The sequence below is a fragment of the Crocuta crocuta genome, unplaced genomic scaffold (assembly GCF_008692635.1).
Source record: "Crocuta crocuta isolate KB4526 unplaced genomic scaffold, BGI_CrCroc_1.0 scaffold28, whole genome shotgun sequence".
Classification (NCBI taxonomy): domain Eukaryota; kingdom Metazoa; phylum Chordata; class Mammalia; order Carnivora; family Hyaenidae; genus Crocuta; species Crocuta crocuta.
In genome coordinates, this window is record NW_027533256.1 from 4701132 (window position 1) to 4721627 (window position 20496).

Below are 20496 nucleotides of genomic sequence, written 5' to 3' on the forward strand. Positions count from 1 at the left end.
GTTGAATTGTGCTTCCTAAAAAGACACGTGGAAGGCCTGGTATCTGTGAATGGAAACTTACTTAAATATAGGATCTTTGCAGATGTGATCAAGTTAAGATGAGATCATGCAGGATTAGGATGGACCCTAATGCCACTCACTGGCATCATCCTAGAAAAGAGAGATTTGAAGGCACAAAGGAGACACAGGGAAGAAGTCCAGATGATAAAGGAGGCAAAGGCTGAAGTTATGCTGCCACATGCCAAGGAATACCAAGCATTTGTAGCAATAGCCCAGAAACTAGAAGAGGCAAGGAAGGATTCTTTCCTAGAAATTTTGTAGGGAGCATGGCCTCTTTTGATGTCTTGGTTTTGGACTTCTAACCCTAGAACTGAGAAAAAATAAATTTCTATTTTTTTAAGCCACTTGGTTTATAAAAATTTGTTACAGTTGTCCTAAGAAACTAGTAACCCACTCCTGTACCAAATCTGTGTCAGACAATGTTTTTCAAACAAATAGAACCAAGCAGGTGAGTGTGTGTTATACACAAGGTCTTACTTAGCATCCACTGTTAGATCCTCTATCTCTAGTCAGCTTAAAAAGTAAGGGTTAAAGGGATGCCTGGCGGACTCATTCAGTAGAGCATGCAACTCTTGATCTCAAGGTTGTATGTCTGAGCCCTGTGGTGGGTAAGGAGATTACTTAAAAATTAAAAAATAGGAGTGCTTGGGTGGCTTAGTCATTTAAGCGTCCGACTTTCGCTTAGGTCATGATCTCGCGGTTCATGGGTTCGAGCCCCGCGTTGGGCTCTGTGCTGACTGCCAGCTCAGAGCCTGGAGACTGTTTCAGAGTCTGTGACTCCCTCTCTCTCTGACCCTCCCCTGCTCACACTGTCTCTCTCTCTCTCTCCTAGAAATAAATAAAACATTAAAAAAAAATTAAAAAATAAAACTAAAATGTGACAGTTGAAGATCACATAAGTATTTAAAAATAATAAGAGATTCTATCTATTCTATATTACTACATAGAATAATATTTCTATAATATATTATTATGTATAATCTCCTGTGGGTTCTGTTTGTTCTGTTTCTATATAATTAATGTAATTACAAATATGTATGTAATATTAATCATATATATGATTTAGTTTAGGGAATTGGCTCCCATGATCATTAGAGCTGGCAAGTCTAAAATCTGTAAGGCAGGTGGCAGATTGGGAATTCCCTCAGGAGTTGATACTGCAGTCTTGAAAAAGAATTTTTTCTTCTCTGGAAAATCTCACGTTTTGGTCTTAGACCTTTAACTGATGGTAGGATAAGGCTCGTCTTTTTATTGAGGAAAATCTCCTTTATTTAAAGTTAACTGACAATAGCTGTTTACTTCATCTACAAGATACCTTCACAGCAACACCTACATTAGCGTTTGATTAAGTAACTGGGTACCATAGCCTAGCTATACTGGCACAGAAAACAATCACATAGGACAAAGTGAATCAAAATTACTGCCACTCGCCACACAAAAAAAGGTTTCTCTCATGATGGTCAAACATCGAGATTATTGGCAGGGGTCAGAAGATTACTGGCCTCTACAGGGTCATGAGACAGATTGGGAACCCATCCAGGAACTCAGAACCCATCTAAGAGTTCCTCCCCTAGAGCTGTCAGAGAATTGTTTAAAACAGGTCAGGAACTGGATTATATTCCTTGTTTTACACTGGCCAGAACTGAGCAGCATGGCTCTGCTTAGTTAGCTGCAAGGGTGGCTGGGAAATGTAGTTTTACTGTGTGACCAAGAGGAAAATTAGATGGTTTTGAGGAACACAAAGCTCTTTGCCTCATAGTGATTATTTTTCTGCTTTTTTCACTGATAAATCCCAAGAATCTAGAAAATTACACTCTGAAACATATTTGTTGAAGCACTTATTAAAAAAGAAAATCTCAATATAAAATAAATGATAAGTATAAGAAATGTCAGATAAGTAGGCTTTACCATATTAGTTATTAAAATAAGTATGAACCACTGAATTTTCCCACTGAAGGAGAAAGATTAGGTGAGAAAGCAAAGTGCAACTATATGCTATTTCAAGGAGATATTTTAATGATAACTGAAGGTAGAAAATAAAGGGATGGGGAAGAGCTACTGGTCAAATACATTTTTTTTTTTAAATAAAGCATAAAGTTAAAGAAGAGTTGCAGTATTAGTGAGAGGTGAGGTGTTAAGTAAGTTTAATGGGATGAATCAGGATAAAGAGGAACATTAAGTAATGGAAAAAACATTATTTTCAAGATTATAACCAACCATTAACCAATATAAAACAATCTACACAGCTACTAAATATAAAAACTAAACTACTTTGGATTAAAAAGTGTTTATTATAATACAATTATATATTCTAATGAAAACCTCCAACATATTTTTTGTCCTAGTGGAAGAGATCTGCAGAGAGGGATATATAAGGACACAGACCATCAGTACCATAAACAACTGAGAGTTTAGGTGCAATTTTTACATATTATGGAAGTAAAATAAATCACAGATAGTGGCAGAAATAATAAAAGCAAGCTAGCTGGCTTATAGGTTCTGGTAAGTGACTCCTTTTATGTGCCTCATTTGTTTGCTTCAAAAACCATTTCTTTAAGTGTCGCTTTCTAATTAAAGCCCATTCTACACAATGATGGACTTGCATTTAGCCTCTATTGACATAGCCCTGCTACACAGTGTATTCATCCAAATATAAAGAGGCCCTTAGGTGTCAGAGACCTGTGTTGGGAAAAGTGCTTTCTCTGGAGACCAAAGACTGGGTTTGAGTTCTGACCTTGCCATCACTAAAGTAATTTAATGCTTCTGATACATGAGTTATTTATGTCTGGAGTCACAAACTTGAGTTTAAATCCACACTGTTTATCAGTTGTGTCATCTTAGACAATCACTTATGCTTATCAAGCTTCAATGTTCTCATCTAGAAAATGGCGCAACAGTCTCCAGATGGAATTCTGTCTTTTAATAAGTTCAACAACCTGTAACATAATACTGCAAATAGTTTTATCTCCTGTGATCCAAAAGGCCTCTGAAATCCTCATTTAGAATAAGGAACTGTATTTATGATAGAATAACAAAACAGCCAACTGAGACATATTTTGCAAAATAAAGCAATTGTTTCCCCCTAAAGAATAACAAGGGGTTAATTAAGGCAGTGTTAAATAACAGTCTGTTGCATTTAGTAATCAAATTTCCAAAACACAGATGGGAAATTTTAAAAGCTAAAAGTGATACAGGCTTCTTTGAGTTTTATACACACCAGTGGGGTGCTTCATGCAGACCTTGGCTTTCATAGATGATCCTCTTCCTTTGATTCCTGAAAATAAAATTAAGGTGATGGAGCTGCATCATTGTTCCTACTGCCACAAACTTACAGTAGTCTCGTGGGAGTTTCCTATTCAACAAATGTCTTCCTGATGAGACCAAATGATTTCTCCTCCAAATTGATTTAATCTCCAAATGATTCCCTATAAAATGATTAAAAATGGTGAATTGCTGGGGTGCCTAGGTGGCTCAGTTGGTTAAGCATCTGACTTCGGCTCAGGCTAGGATCTCATATTTGGTGAGTTCCAGACCCACATCCGACTCTGTGTTGGCAGCTCCGAGCCTGGAGCCTGCAGCCGATTCTGTGTCTCATTCGCTCTTTGCCCCTCCCCCACTTGTGCTCTGTCATTCTGTCTCTCAAAAATAAATAAATGTAAAAAAAATTTTTTAAATGGTGAATTGGTGATCTACAAAATAAGTTGCGATGCTGAAATAAAATGTTAGTATGTGTTTATACATGTAAGGCACAAAGGAAAATTAAAACCTTCCTGAGTAGGCAAAAAAAAAAAAAAAAAAGCATGGATGTTAAAAACTCGAATAAACATAAGGGGCAATCTGGTGGCTCAGTCGGTTAAGCAGCCGACACTTGGCCTTGGCTCAGGTCATAATATTACAGTTCATGAGTTTGAGCCCCACATTGAGCTGTGAGCTGACAGCATGGAGTCTGGTATTCTCTCTCCCTCTATCTTTCTGCCCTTTACCCTATTCATATATGCTTTCTCTTTCAAAAAAAAGTGAATAAACATTTTAAAAAATTCTAATAGATAATGTGATAGAAGGGCAGAAATGGGGGAAAATGGATAAACTGGGAAAAGGTAGAAGCAATAAAAGAATAAGGAAATGTATCATTTGTCTCATGTCTTTGCCATATGCAGGAGAGAAAAATTGAAAAAGAAAGAGAAATTGACATGGAAGAGTCTAAATATTTTAGCAAAAGGAAAAAAGAAATGCTTGAAATGAGGAAAACAGAACATAGTAGATGCTGTTTTAGCCATCTTGAGTGTTTTTATGAAAGGCAACCACATAAAGTACTGAGAAGTAATATTAATGTAACTAAATTTTTATGGTACCATAAATACATGTACGCATGCTTATACACACTGAGAATTTAACATCCATAAGAAAGAAGAACCTGGGAGTATATTAAAAATACAGCTCATATAATTTGCATTTTTAGCATGGACTTTGGCTGATTCTTTTTTTTTTATTATTATTTTATTGTCAAGTTGGTTTACATATAACACCCAATGCTCATCCCAGCAAGTGCCTTCCCCCATGCCCATCACCCCCCTTCCCCTTTCCCCCACCCCCATCAGCCCNAATGAGGGGCATTGAGCATCATTTCATATGTCTTTTGGCCATCTGGATGTCCTCTTTGGGGAAGTATCTGTTCATGTCTTCTGCCCATTTCTTCACTGGATTATTTGTTTTTCAGGTGTGGAGTTTGATGAGTTCCTTATAGATTTTGGATACTAGCCCTTTATCTGATATGTCATTTGCAACTATCTTTTCCCATTCCTTCAGTTGCCTATTAGCTTTATTGATTGTTTCCTTTGCCGTGCAGAAGCTTTTTATCTTGATGAGGCCCCAGTAGTTCATTTTTGCTCTTGATTCTCTTGCCCTTGGGGATGTGTCAAGTAAGAAATTGCTGTGGTGGAGGTCAAGGGGTTTTTTTTCCTTCTTTCTCTTCTAGGGTTTTGATAATTTTGTCTCACATTCAGGTCCTTTATCCATTTTGAGCTTATTTTTGACTGATTCTAATACAGATGTTCAACACTTCACAGTTGAGAGACACTCCCTAGTTCTTCTAAACTTCGTTATTACCCCTAGATAAATGAAGTTTCTCCTAACATTTTTATCTTGTTTCCCTGGGTGGGATTAGAACAACTTAGATAATGGAAAATCACTTTTTGTTTAGTTATATTCACTAAGATATGAATGATTCTGGACTGAGGAGAATATTAATAAGACTTATTCTAACCAATGGATTGTAGTTACAACAGAAGAAAGAGAACAACAGGCAAGCGTGTCACAAGATTCAGAAGGAAAGAGACTTAATGCATCCTGAAAAAGAAGTTAATACAGCCCACAATGAAAAGATAATAATCAATTTCAGCATTCTCAAATTTGGGGAATTAAAGCAGATGATGCTGTTGTCTTCCAAAGATTTATCAAAATGCATTTGTATAAAATAAACAGAGCTCACTTTGAACGATTCCTGAATGATGATTATTCTTCATTATGACATAGAGTTACTAGAGGAAGACTGTTTAATGTTTGTGGGGTTTTTTTTTTCACGTTTATTCATTTTTGAGAGAGAGAGAAAGGGAGAGAGAGAGAGAGAGATGTGCAGAGAGAGAGGTAGAATCCCAAGTAGGCTTCACTCTGTAAGCACAGAGCCTGACATGGAGCTCTGTCTCACAAACTGAGGTCATGATTGGAGCCAAAATCAATAATCATAGTCAGAAGTTTAAGTGAGCCAACTAGGCACCCTGTTTAGTGTTAATTAATGAAGAACTTCTAAAAATTCAAAGGTAGATGATTCTCTACTTGAAAAAAATAGAGCAACTAACAGGAATTGAATATTATTAGAATGATGTCAAGATGATAATGATGGCGATGATGATGATGACGACAACGATGAGAACAACTGTGTGTACATATATATGCACATACCATATAAAGATAAGGCAATAAATACTTGTAAGAAGAATTGCATATATAGGGTTGTTATGGGTTAAGTTGTGTCCCCAAGATTCATATGTTGAACTCCTAGCCCCTCAAGATGTGAATTTACTTGGAGATTAAGTCTTCACAGAGGTAATCAAGTTAAAACAAGATCCCAAGGGTGGGCCCTAATCCAATATGACAAAAATGGCCTTGTCAGAAAGGGAAATTTGGACACAGACATGCACATTGAATATCATGAAAAGATGAAGACAGAGATTGAGGTGATGCATCCATAAACTAAGGAAGATCAAAAATTACCAGCCAACCACAAGAAGCTCATAGGCAGGCATGAACAGATTCTCCTTCACAGCCCTTAGAAGGAATTTACCACACCAACACCCTGATCCTGGACTTTTAGCCTCCAAAACTGTGAGATAGTAACTTTTGTTGTTTAAGACACCCAGTTTGTGGTCCCTTGTTAAAGCTGATTCTAGAAAGCTAATACACATGTGAAGCCCTTCCCTCATGGAACTTTACATTCTAGTTTGAAGCAGGAAGGGAAATACAAAATTACCAAAGAGATATGATAATACTTTGTATGGTAATAAATTCTAAGGAGTAAAGAAAAGTAGGGTGAGGGAGATCTGAAAAGCTGTTTTTACATAATATGATCTCTGATAAAAAGCCATTAGAATTGAAAGGAGGTGAGAGATTGGGTCATGTTGATATCTAGAGGAAAAGCATTAAGACAGAATCAGCAGCCAGTCCATGGCTCTAAGGAAGAAGAATGCTCCCAGGTTAGAAGAGCTATAAGGAAGTAAGTGTCGTTGAACTGGAGTAAGGGAGAAGTAAAGTGGTAGTAGTATGGTCAAAGAGGAACATAGGAGAAGTCAGGGAAGAAGATCATCTATGCATATCTATGGAGGATGCTGCAAGAAGTTCTCACTGAAGAGAAGCAGTGTAAGAAAGGGGCCTTTGAATGTTAGTGCTGGAAGGAAAGGATGAAGCTGGTCTAGAGGAGAATTTGGCTTCTGTTGTTATGTAACCTTCAGGAGTTACGGGGTCAACAACTATCGCACAATTCATTCCTCTTACTCATACCTTTGAGTGACATTTCTGGACCCTCATGAGCTGTTGTCACAATTTAGTCCCTACAGTGAGCAAATGAATTTCCTCTAGAGAGGGCTCAACTTGAGCAAGGGGGAAAATGTCATTATTTAAATCTCATATGGCCTTGAACCTGTTATCTAGGATTTACCATTCACCTCTTAACATGAAGAAAAGGAAAATTACTGAAAACAAAATTCAAGCTGATTTGACACTGACTAAGTAAAATTGTTTGGTTTAATAATATGAAATGCTCATAGCAAGAACATTTCAATAATAAGTGCTTAACAGCTGGAAATTCTACTACATTTGTTGAAAATTTCTTTGCACCTAGCTGCTTAAATATTTTGTTTTGTTACTGTACAAATTACCTTATTTTATATTCCAATTCTTTTCAAGGGCAAGAAATACCAATTTAAAAGAGAAAAATTTTTGAATAGAGTAAAATTTATGAATAACATGGTGATATTGAGCTCAGGGCAATTGCATCTAATTTTGCAATACAATTAGTTAATCAATCCGCTTCTTAATTTTGTAGCAGTAACAAATGTCAGTCTACAGAATATAGAGTGGATATGTATAAAAGGCCATTTGTGTAGTGGGCTCGAAGAGTCAATTTTTGAAACCTGCGTTTGAATCTCAGCATTGTTGGATACAGGTTGAGGATCCTAGCTACCTCTATGTGCCTCAGTTTCATCTCTGACATGGGAATAAAAGTGGCTGTAGATTTTCATAAAATTTCTGTATGTTTTTAATGAATTAAGACGTGCGGGGCGCCTGGGTGGCTCAATCGGTTAAGTGTCCGACTTCAGCTCAGGTCATGATCTCATAGTCCATAGGTTCAAGCCCCACATCAAGCTCTGTACTGGCAGCTCAGAGCCTGGAGCCTACTTCAGATTCTATGTCTCCCTCTCCCTCTGCCCCTTCCCCACTCTCTCTCTCTGTCTCTCAAAATAAAATAAGGATATAAAAAAATTTAAAAAGACATGTAAAATGCACAGAGGAATGACTGCCTAGGTTAAGCCTTCATAAAATTTAAGCTATAGTGTCTATTTTATTTCACTTTCCTGATTTTCTTTTGTGAGTTCCATTGGATTGGAGAAAGGTAGAATCACAGTCCATCACTGACTCCTATTCCTTAAGGTTTGTGTCAAAGCTCTGGAAAGAGGCTTGGTTCACACAGGGTCTAAGCATTGATGCAGTTGGAGGAGGGCTGAGGTTTTGGCTTGGGTGAATCCTCTGTACCCTTACCTATTCATGCTGGCGTATGCTGAGATGTCCTAATTATCATCATGTTTTCAGTCCACAGAGGTCATTGCTGCATCCGGTAGTCTTCCCAACTTCATAGCTCATTGATGACAAGCTCTCCATGACTGTGCCTATCAGCTGTGTTTGGAATAGACTGGTCTGTGTAGCTCTTCCTACCTGGCACATCTGAGGCACATCTATCTGGAACCTATAGGCATCCTATCCTTCAGGGTGAAGCTGAGGTTGGGAGAGCAATGGGCATGGGCTGTTCTGTGATCTTGTTGCCTCCAGGGCCTATACTTAGGAAGCTCATGGCAGCTCTGTTTGGGGAACCTATCTCACTTCCTCTAACCAGAGCAGTGGGTATAATAAGTGTATGATTTGCAGAGCAATGTACATATTTCTTTCTGAAGGTCACCTCCTAGACTTTTTGGCTTTCTTCCTTCTCTTCCCTTCCTAGAAAATCTTTAACATACTAAACTGTGGGCAGAGTCTGACTCTTTGTCTATAATATCAGACCTATTATTTTATATTTCAGTTCCTTCCAGACCAAGAATTTGCAACTCAAAAACTCCTTTCCCCCCCCCCAACTTTTTTTTTTTTTTGCTAAGGCCTTTCTCCATGAACAATGGAGGAAGGAGTATAAGATAGAACTGCCAGTAACAGAGACCACACTGCATAAAACTTGAAAAATCCATGCAGTGGTATAGTTTTTCTCTATTTAATCAAATGCTCCCTCTGTGCCAGAAACTGGCCCAGAATCTATAATATAAAAAGAAATTAAGCATTATCTTTTTATTAAGTTGTGTGTAGTCATTTGGGGGAAGATGGACAAGTAAACAAATAACTGCAATAATCAGGGTAGAGCATGATGAAACTTAAGAACACATAAATATAAAAATATCTGTAAAAGACTGTCTCTATTGGAGAAATTATGTGGGAAAAGATATGCTTTCCAGGGTTCATCAGAGTGTGCATGCAAGTTGAGGCATTGGAATCGGAGAGTGAATGTGAGGGTAGGGCTGGAGAAGCAGACAGGGGTGGGATCATTAATGTTTGATTTACATGGTCTGTGAGGCAAGGTGGAAAGGTTTTTGTGGGAGAAAGAAACATGATTTTATGACATGAGATGTTTCCCATCGTGAGCAGATTAATCCACGTCTCTGAATCTTAGTTTCCTCAACTATAAAATGCTATCTCTAGGAAGGATGCTATCAGAATGAGTCAGGAGGATGTCAAATAGACTTTTAAGTATACATTGGTAGATGGTAGTTTAAAGGAATTATGCTGGGGATGCCTGGGTGGCTCAGTCCTTTAAGCGTCCTACTTCAGCTCAGGTCATGATCTCACAGTTCGTGGATTTGAGCTCTGTGTTGGGCTCTGTGCTGATAGCTCAGAGCCTGTAGACTGCTTCAGATTCTGAGTCTCTCTCTCTCTCTCTCTCTCTCTCTCTCTCTCTCTCTCTCTCTGTCTCTCTGCCCCTCCCCCACTTGCTCTCTGTCTCTCAAAAGAAAGACATAAAAAAAGGAATTATGCTGTAGATTGTGTTCATTTGCCTTGTTAATGTCTATGTGATGTAAAATTAGAATTTTCTAGATTCATCCATACTCAGCTTCTGACAGCTGCACACTTTTTTGAAAAAAGTAATCTCACTAATAGGATGCCCAGCAGAATGATAATTTCCATTAAATATCTAGGAAATACATATAGAAAGTTACGAAGTCTGTGGAACAAGGTAGTGGGAGGATTAAGGTAAGAACTTCTAAGTGCGTGGATTTGACTGAGGTCTCAGCTAACTATAAGCAAAATTAGATAATGGGTTCTTCCATTATTTTAACAAAGGAGCTTCCCTTGATTTTTCTACTCTACTAAGAATAATCCAGCTATTCTGGGGGGAAGCCATTATTATGAGAGGCTCTGCTAGTTTAAATTCTATTTCTTTATTTCTATTAAGTAAAGGAAGCTTATATTAGTCCTTATGTTATTAACTACTTAATGGATTTAGGAAGCAGGTAGCAGAAAAAGAATTGTTCTTTGCATTTAAATGAGACAAATAACACTCTCAGCTGATTATGCATTTAGGGAAAAAAAGTTTCATCCTATTGCTACATTTTAAGTCTGCAAAAGTAATAAATTAATCCATTAGTGAGCCCAAGTGTGTCGTATGTTGTGCTCATTATCAAGTATTCCCAGGTGTTCAGGAGTTTATAAGTATAAATTGATGTGACTTTTAAACTTGGTAACAGAAATGTTAAGCATAAGGATCATAAGCTATGAAACTATTCCCAAAGCATTGCTTTTTATTAAAAAAAAAAGTACAGAATTAAGTATTAAGTTAAGATGTTCCCCAATACTGTAATGTGTTATCTTGTCAGAATGAGCAGAGACATAATTAACAACAGAACCCATAGGGTTGCCACATTTTCTTCCCAGTTTCCTGATTTTATGTATCATTTTAGAAGCACAATACCAAATATTAGGCACCATGAATATGTGCATTTAAATAAATAAATGGGTGGATTTACCCAGATGCTTATTATCCATTCATTTGTGCATTCCGTCAACAAAAATGCCTTGAGCAGCTACTACCTGCTAGAACATAGTCTAAAGGAAGGTGAGATTGCTGGATAAATGACCACAAGGTAGAACCGAAAGAACCGAGTCTTACTGGAAGGGACACTGCTCGAGGTATTGTCTGAGCTGAGTGTAAAAAGATGAGCAAGAGAAAATAGCTCTTCCAACTGTCCGGAGCTCTAAAGAGCATGTTGTGTTGAAACACATTCATCTCTTCCATAGGTGCGGCTCAATTTGTGTATGGGAAAGAGCCAGGGGATGAGCGCAGGAGTGCAGAACAGGATTGTCATGCATGGATAGGAACAAATGCCTTATGGAGCTTTTCTCTGCAATTCTAGTGTCTCTCAAATGCTTCTCTCTCTTTTTTTTTAAGAGACATTAAAATAAGAACTTATATGAGTGTAAAGACCTCAGTTGACTAATATGGTAAACTGGGGGGAAAACTTTACCTGTTTTTTTTTTTCTTTTTCCTTCCCTGCAGTTGATTCACTATTCAATGAGGAATAATCTATGTAATTCCAAATATACATATATATCTGTCTATATATATATATATAGAGAGAGAGAGAGAGAGAGTTGGAAAATCTGGAAGGCAAAAGTAGCAAATATACCCCAAGACAAAGCATTATAATTTTACTTTTGTGATTTACTTTTAAAAATCTCACAGAAGTATACCTTCAATGAGAAAGATGTTTGGTGGAATTATGAAAAAGGATTCACTAAACTTTGACTCTCCCTTGAAAGGCACTAGGAGAAGTGAAGAAGGGGTCAATTTACCTTATTAGTTATGATACAGGTATATCTGTACTATTTATAACTCATGGTGTAATAATCCTACTTCCTAAATACAGATCCCATTGTCAGTCATAGAAAAATGGAGGAGGTGATGCTATTTTTGCTAATAAGAGATGGCTTCAGATGGTGTAGGACCTTGAAAGGTGGAATGGGTTTGTAGGAGGAAGATTTGAGTCCATCAGTAAGGATATTCAAGGGTAGTGGAATGGCTACCACAAGACCATGTGTGTGAGTATGGGGCCTATTTGGAAAGTGCTAGCAGAGCAGATTGCTTAGAGAGTTAAGGGAAAGGGGTGACTTCTTCTCTTATTTTTTTTAGTGATTCAGTAATTTAGTGATTCAGTAATTTTTAGTGATTCGCTACAAGAAATGCCAGCTATCCTTTGCATTTGAAGAAATATTTGTAATACTGTTTTCCATACCAGTGAAATATTTGCATAAAACAGAACAAAGCCAAACAGGCATTGACAATGGACAAATCTGACATTCGGAGGCCACAATTACCTGCTACTAATTATGAGTCCAACCTAAAGAGTAGTTACCAAAAGAAAAAAAGTAAGTTCCGGTCTGTTTTGTGTGGTCCCATACCATTTCTCAGTGGTATCAGGCACCACTAAAGAATAAGCTTCCAACATACATGCTGTTTTTGGCCTTAGACCTGAAACTGTTACTCCACGTATTGTAAATTACACTTATTTTCTCAATACTGACCATTTTCCTGAGTCCTAACAAAAAGCACCTCTTCCAGCTTATGACTTCGACTTGCCTCCTTAGAATGAATTATGTTTGCTGCTTTTTTGACATGGACTTTCTTTTCTTACTTCATATGAATGAGGCTTTTTGCCAGCCCCATCATATCACTGCATTTGGATGCTTCAGATAAATACCTTGGGCAGTTGTTTCAGGACCAAGAATCTTCTACCTCACACATGTCCCTTGGGTAATAATTCTCTTTGGTTCCTCTGTCATTGGCAGGTGAGAAGCAGAAGATCCCTTTTTGGAGGATATCCATTTTACCAAAGCAGTCATATCTGCTGGCAGCTGGATGTTAGGTGTGTTCAGAACAGTATTTCTCTTTTTTTTTTTTTAACTTTATTTACGTATTTTGAGAGATACAGAGACAGTACAAGTAGGGGAGGGGCAGAGAGAGAATACTAAGCAGGGTCTGTGCTGCCAGCACAGAGGCCATTGTGGGACTTGAACTCATGAAAGCACGAGATCATGACCTGAGGTGAAACCAAGACTCAGATGCTTAACCAACTGAGCCACCCAGGGGCCTCAGAACAATATTTCTTAAAATGTGTTCATTACTTCCTGAATTACTATCCACTATGAAGATATTGCAGTTTTGAATTGGGGAATGATTAAAAACATAGTATTAAAACAGTTACAACAGCTTTAATTAATTAGTGTGGCAGTTATAAAAACTTGGATACTGATCTATTTATTTCTGTTTTTTGAATAACACTTTTCCCCATTTTATAATAATCCTTTTAGCTATTAACCATAATCTCTTCTGTATGTCTTTATTGATAGCTAAAATGGATTGAAGTTGAAAAGTTAGAACTCCTAAAAATCCACACAATAGCTATTTCAAAGATTACATAAATGTTTTGAAATTATTAAGGGGTAAATCCTTAAGTAGCAGATACAATAATATTTTAATTACCATGAAAAACTTGATATCTTTTTCCTGTTAATTGATTCAGGTGAATCCTAAGTTACATACAAAAATCATGTGACAAATATGTTGGCCTTTTTTAAATAATAACCTGGTAATTTGGGGACTTCAGATTTACACACTCATGTAATTGGTAATTAAATGCACTTTGAGTTGGGGAAATGTTGTAAAAACATTTGTGGATTTTTTTCGGTATTGAAAGAGTTGCCACCAAAGATATCGTGTTCCTTGGAATCTTCAAAAACTGAAGTGACAGAAAACAAGCTGGGTATGCTCTGAAGGAAGATGAATTTCATATGCAGTGGGCAAAGGGGCTGACCCAGATAGCATTCCATTCATTCAATAAATATTTATTGAGCATCTATAAAATGTCAGACTCTATGATAGGCTGCAGTGATAAATCAGTGAGAAAAAGAAGTAACTACCCTTCACTCCTGGAATTTAAGATACTTTTCCATCCTAAGCATCTAAAAGTCTACAAATATGACCTCTAGTCCTTCAAAGAAGCATTTGCTCTTCAGTTGTTCAATGGGGCTCAACTTTAGCACTACTTTACAGGCTGATTTTTAAATGATAGGAATTAGTGTGTGTGGAAGTACCCAGTGAGAAAATATGAGAAGTTGTAACAGTCGGTAACATGGGAAGATGCTGGAAGAATTATTGTGAGTTCAGGAGCAGGAGCCCTTTTGCATTCAGCTGAATACATTTACTACTGCTAATCATAGAATCAAAAAAAAGTAGTGTTTTTGAATGAAGAATTCTTCTATACAATGCTAATTCTTATTCTTTGCTCTGTAACTGTGAACATGGAATCAGATTTAAGTCTAATGCTCCAAGATGTTTTCACTGGAGAATTCTACAAGCTACTTTGGCCAAGATTCATCTTCAAGGAGCAAGCCAGTCAGATGGTCACTCATAAACCTCTTTTATAATCCTATTTCAAGATTTCATTTTACAGAGCAGGCTGCTCATCTTGGGTTTGCCCCAGTTGAATACCCAGCACAGTCTCCATGGTCACCTTTGCTACAAATGGACATGCTTATGCAAGAGAATGAGAAGGGGTGTGAAATGCAGGTGTCTCTGTTTATTTAGCAGGAATTGGCAATAGAGCTTTTGAGAAGAAAAACAGAGAGGCCATGTTTTATAAACAAGGCCCATGGAAAGAAGAATGGGGCTGTGTGCTTTTCTGGAAAAGTCATTTTGCTTCTGTGTGATTGATGATCTGTCTGGTGTGAGGCTGGCCACAGTAATAATGTCAGGGCTTATTCTCAACAGTAGAAAAAGCTGTCAGTTCTAATATGATGGAGGGAGGAGCGGCATTGGGATTATAGAGCTAAAATTGCCACAGGATGTCCTCTGACTCAGGCACATCATGCAGGGTGATTTTGTGTAAAATCTATCTTAACTTTATTTTACATGGACAGAGGAAAGACTAGAAAAAAAAAAACTAGACCAAAAAACTAATGGGAATTACTTTTCAGAGGTAGTAAAAGAGGTATCGATTTATTATTAACATGATGTTTTACTTCCTAAACTTTATTTATGAACATGTATAAATTTTGAAATCAAATGTATAGTGCTGATAAAAATAAAATTACACATTTGAAAAAGCATAATTGAGTGAAGGCAGCATAGAGTTCAGAATCGAACCTGCATTCGTCTCTTGCACTAAATAGCTGGGAAAAAGATAATATGCTAATATCTCTCTTCTTTCAGGACACCGGTGCCTAGAGAGGGACTTTCCTGCCTCACCCTACAGCCCTGTGCCCCCCCCTCACCTGCTCCCCTCCCTCCCTGCTGTAGGAACTCAGGCCTGAAAGATTCAGGTCACTGCCGCCCCGCTGTCAGTTGTGCATTCTCTCAGTGACTGCCAAGTATCACTTCCCCCTAATGACACAGGTATATGCTCTCGGAGCCTGTGGTGAACCCTATTCCCCTATCCTTTGACCCACATATATATATATATTTGACCCATATATATATATGGGTGTCCTGAAAGAAGAGGGATATTAGCATATTATCTTTTTTCCATCTATTTAGTGCAAGTTAAGAGATGAATGCAGGTCTGATTCTGAACTCTACGCTGCCTTCACTCAACTATGCTTTTAAAAATATGTAATTTTATACATATATATAATATATTTTATAAATAAAATTATATATATTCTGTGGATCCCAAGTATTGCTTTCAGACTGAAGCTTCTCTCAGCAACCTCCACCAAGTCCAACCTCAGCCCTCTCTCTGTCCTAATCAGAAACCTTTGAGCCTATCCCAGCTTTTCTTGGTTTGTGCATCTCATAATAATAAACTGGGGCATGCATACCTTTGTCTTAAGATATGGCATCTCATAACCATGTTCGTAATCTTATCTGGGAGCAAGCAGGATACACGGACTCACTGTTGAAGCATGAGGCAATTATATCTCTTTACAGCAATTCTAGAAACTACTAGAGAATGATAAGCCCAGGTGTTGAGGGTCAGCAAATATTCAAGACCCAGTTTACCATCTTCAGAAATCCAATTTAGTCTCCTCAGTGGAGATGGATTTTTACTAGTGAAGTCATTTGACAAGGATCTGTGGGTTGAATCTACACAGTGACAGATTTCAGTTCTGTTATTAAGAAAAAAACCCATTGATAATCAGTATAGTTTACAGTGTTGAGTGGCTGTTTTCCTGGACACTTCCATGACATATGTTTCTCAGAGTAGGTGCCTCAGCATTAATTCTACAGGTTTCTCCGTGGCAAAGTGGTCGACATCCAGGCTGGAATTACTTCTAACTGAACCAATGCCGGGAGAGTTTCAGCACACATTTGAAGGTCTTCAGACACACTTGCAATGCAGAAACCTGTTAAACTGGAAGCCAGTATCCTAACTTTTTAAAACATAGAACAATAATTTCATGCAGGACGTTTTTCCACATCCCATGTGCCAGGGTTTTAAACAATCACATTTGAGACTATTCTATGATAGAATTGCCTTGTTCAGTTACTTGTAACACAGAAATGACACTGAAACCCTAAATTCATGACACAGGGTCCCAGTGCTGCTTTGCAATGAGTCCCTCATTGTGAGTTGGGTAACATCTTGCCTCACCTCGGCCTGGGATTGGAATCGAGTTAAGGATTGTCTTTGCTTGTTCTTCCTCACCCTGTCCACACTGAGGAAATTGTCCATAGTCTCTGTCTGTCACCATAAGAAAAAAAAAGACGTTGAATTGCTCACACATACAGAACTGTGGATACTTTGGAAATATGCGGACCTTGATTTTCCAGGAATTTTTGACTTTATGGAATAGTATGTTGTATTCTCCAGTCACCTGTCTCACTCTCAAATTTTGAGAATATTTCAGGTCTACAATATTGCAGTCACTTTTTTTTTTTAATTTTTTTTCTTTTTTATTTCTAGGAGAGAGAGAGAGCGTGAGCAGGGGAGGGTAAGAGAGAGAGGGAGTCACAGACTGAAACAGGCTCCAGGCTCTGAGCTGGCAGTCAGCACAGAGCCCGACGCGGGGCTTGAACCCACCAACCGCTAGATCATGACCTAAGCGAAAGTCGGACGCTTAACCGACTAAGCCACCCAGGCGCCCCTGCAGTCACTTTTTAAGTGCATTGAAAATAATGAGATTATTTGATTCAATGTTTGGCACAGTTTTAGACTGAACTCTTTATATACCCCTTACTGTATGTAGAAACAAATCACTTCAATTAGAGCAGCCACGTCATGAGGAAATCTCCCTAGTAACCAGTGAAGAAAATTAGTGATTTGCCAGTTTGGTTCCTTATTGAGAAGGAACCCCCTCCACCTAGCTTGTATTGGTCACTTTATCAATAAACTGCGAGTGAGCAAATAAATAAGTCATTGCTTCTGCAGTGCCTGAGGATACATGAAAATAATTTGTTCTCTTTGGTGTATTAAGTAACTCCTCCCTGAACATTTTATTACCTGATGGTTTTGTAAAAATTAGCTTTTCCTTCATAGGGAGGGCAAATATAAACCCTGAGCATCACTGTGGCTAAGAGTTTAGTTGCTTAGTCTCAATTGCTTTTCTATCATTTATAGCAGTGTAGTTTAGGGGAAGTTTGTGCTCCTCCCTGTGCCTCTGTTCCTCATCTGTAAAATGAGGGTAGTGACAATCATATGCTTCTGCAAGATAACGTTGAAACCAGTCCCTGGCAATAATAAATGCTCAGTAAGTGTTAAGCGCTATTATATCATCAAAATGGGTGACTATTCCAAAAGAAATGTAATGTTTACATAGAAAAGTTAATCAAGTTCAGCCATACAAAGTTAATATTAGTCAGCCATAAAGAAGAATGAGATCTTGCCATTTGCAACAACATGGATGGACCTACAGGGTATTTTGCTAAGTGAAATAAGTCAGACAGAGAAACAAATACAGTAAAATTTCACCCATATGTGGAATTTAAACAAAAGAAAACAAATGAACAGACAAACAAACAGAAGCAGACTCATAAATACAGAAAACAAAGTGGTGGTTGCCAGAACGTAGGGGGGTGGAGGGATAGACGTAATAGATGAAGGGGATTAAGAAAAGAAAAAAAGCTAATCACACTGTTAAAAAGATAGAAATTGCACATTCTAATAAGTGCCATAGGGGAAATCAAACTGTTTTTGCTTAAGCTTATATGCCTTCTCTTCCACCCCAGTATCTGTGCAATTCTTGGCATGTACTTTGTTGGATGAATGAATAAATGAAAAATTAATTGATTACTTCTGTCATATCCCTCTTGATGTTTTCATGCAGGCTTGAATAAGCCCAAGAAGGCTGTTTGCTTTGAGAAAAAGCCTGTGAAGGTTATGAGAAGTATTGTGGTTTATGTTTGGTATATGACTCAATAGACAAAATTAATTGCTTTTCTATCATGTTTTTCATGGATTTTCTTGATCCTTTTGTATGAAAACAAAGCTTATCAGCAGCTTTGGAGGTATAGTAATGATCACAGTTTTTACCACTTTAGTATAAGTGTTTGTGTGTGTGTGTGTGTGTGTGTGTGTGTGTTGTGTTCATATGTGCACATGAGAGAGATTTTATTTTATTGATTTATTTTTAATATAATTTATTGTCAAGGTTTCCATATAACACCCAGTGCTCATCCCAACAAGTGCCCTCCTCCATGACCATCACCCATTTTACCCTATCGCCAACCCCCCATCAAACCTCAGTTTGTGCTCAGTATTTAAGAGTCTCTTGTGATTTGCCTCCCTCCCTCCCTCTCCTTAACTGTTATTTTCCCCCTTCCCTTCCCTTATGGTCCTCTGTTAAGGTTCAAGAGAGATTTTAAATAATCTTTTTATTTATATGTTTCAGTGGTGTTGGTTTTCATGAATTTCGTTGTAAAAATTAATACATAATTTCTCTTTAAAATTCAAGCATATAAGCTTGGCTTCAGCTCAGGTCATGATCTCATCATTTGTGAGTTTGAACCCTGCATCAGGCTCTGGGCTGACAACTCAGAGTGGAGCCTCCTTCAGATTATGTGTCTGCCTTACTCTCTGCCCCTCCCCAACTCACACTCTGTCTCTCTCTCTCTCTCAAAAATGAATAAATGTTAAAAACATAATAAAGAAAATTTAAGAATATAAATACCACCTTGCTTGTAATAATTCTGAGAGTTACAATTTTGATAATCAGATGTAACTTTTCTGCTATGTTGAGAGGACAGAGATTTTCTTTCCTTAAGAATTCTACTTACCATTCAGTGTTTATATAAATTTCAAATTCTGGTTTGTCTCTTTTACTGGTCCTGAGCTCATTGTGGCTTAAAGAATTCAGATTGCCCTCAAATTTCTCAAGCATGCCACTCAATTCTTGGTGCAGTCTGTAGACTCATGAAGCCTGGTTCTCCATATTCCCTGTCACAGATAGGGGTGGAGCAGCCAAGGCTGTGGGAACAATAAAGAGTGACCATTGCTTTTATTTGCCAGCAAAACAGACAACAGACAAGGAGCCATTTCTGAGTCAGCTTAGCTCCACTAGAAAGTTAGTGTTCAACTAGGCTAGGGGGCTCATGGCTTTCTAATTGCCCAGTCATATCCCTGACATTGTGGTCCAGTATTTGAGGTGCTCTGTTCTCATAGTTCTATATACTTTCTTCTTCTGATCTCTTTCTTGTGCATTCTATTCTGATTGTATGCAAAAGTTTTTTGTTTTTTTTTTTAATCCTGGTATATTTTTTCTTACCTTTAATCCCATGATAGGTAATCTCACTGAAATCCCTGTTTTTAAACACCCATGATTCTACTCTCTCTCCAGGGACCCAAGTGTACACAATTTGGAAGCTTCTTATTTACTCAAGAACCCAAACATGGTGTTATCAACTTTTCTACAATCTCTGTTCTTTCATGGAGCATATTCTGTTTCTCCCAGGAATAAGCCTAGGGTTCCTTGGCCTTTCCTTCCAGTACATATGTTCTGGTTTTCCATTATAGCACTATTACAAAGAATTAACAGACCTTTGTCTCTGTGGGATCCTTCTGATATCTGAATTACTTGAGAACAAAAATCCTGTCTTTTCATGAATATATGCAAAATCTGTTATAGTATATAGTAAGCAATCAAAATATACCATAGAAAGTAATACGTCTACTTTGAAAAAACGTTATTACAATCTTTGTTTATGTAAAAGTAATTTCTCAATTAATTACTTAAAAATAAACTATTTATGGGCAAATTAATAAACACAGAAAGTATATTAGAGGTTATCAGAGTCTGAAAAGAGAAAGAAATGAGAAATTATTGCTTGGAGGGTTCAGTTTCTCTTTGAGGTGATGGAGGAGTTTTGGAAATACACTGGTGATGATTACACAACATCATGAATGTAATTAATATCACTAAACCTTATACTTAAAATGGCTAAAATGACACATTTTATGTTGTATTTATTTTACCACACTAAAATTAAAAACTAAATTATTTACAAAAAGGAAAGACACTAAAATACTCAAGATAACTGAGTGCATATTTTCTAAAAGGAAAAGCTTCTTTGCTAACTAGAAAATTCATAAAAGGAAGCCTAATAATTAGTCTTAGAAACAAATACAATTGTAGCCATAT

The 20496-nt window shown here is 37.4% G+C and overlaps 1 protein-coding gene across 1 annotated transcript in view; it reads left to right on the forward strand.

The window, feature by feature from the left end:
* NRG3 (neuregulin 3) overlaps positions 1-20496 on the forward strand; it is a gene marked incomplete at its 5' end in the record, with an annotated part of 1038127 nt that overhangs the window by 894928 nt on the left and 122703 nt on the right. The gene's annotated exons all lie outside the window — the stretch shown is intronic.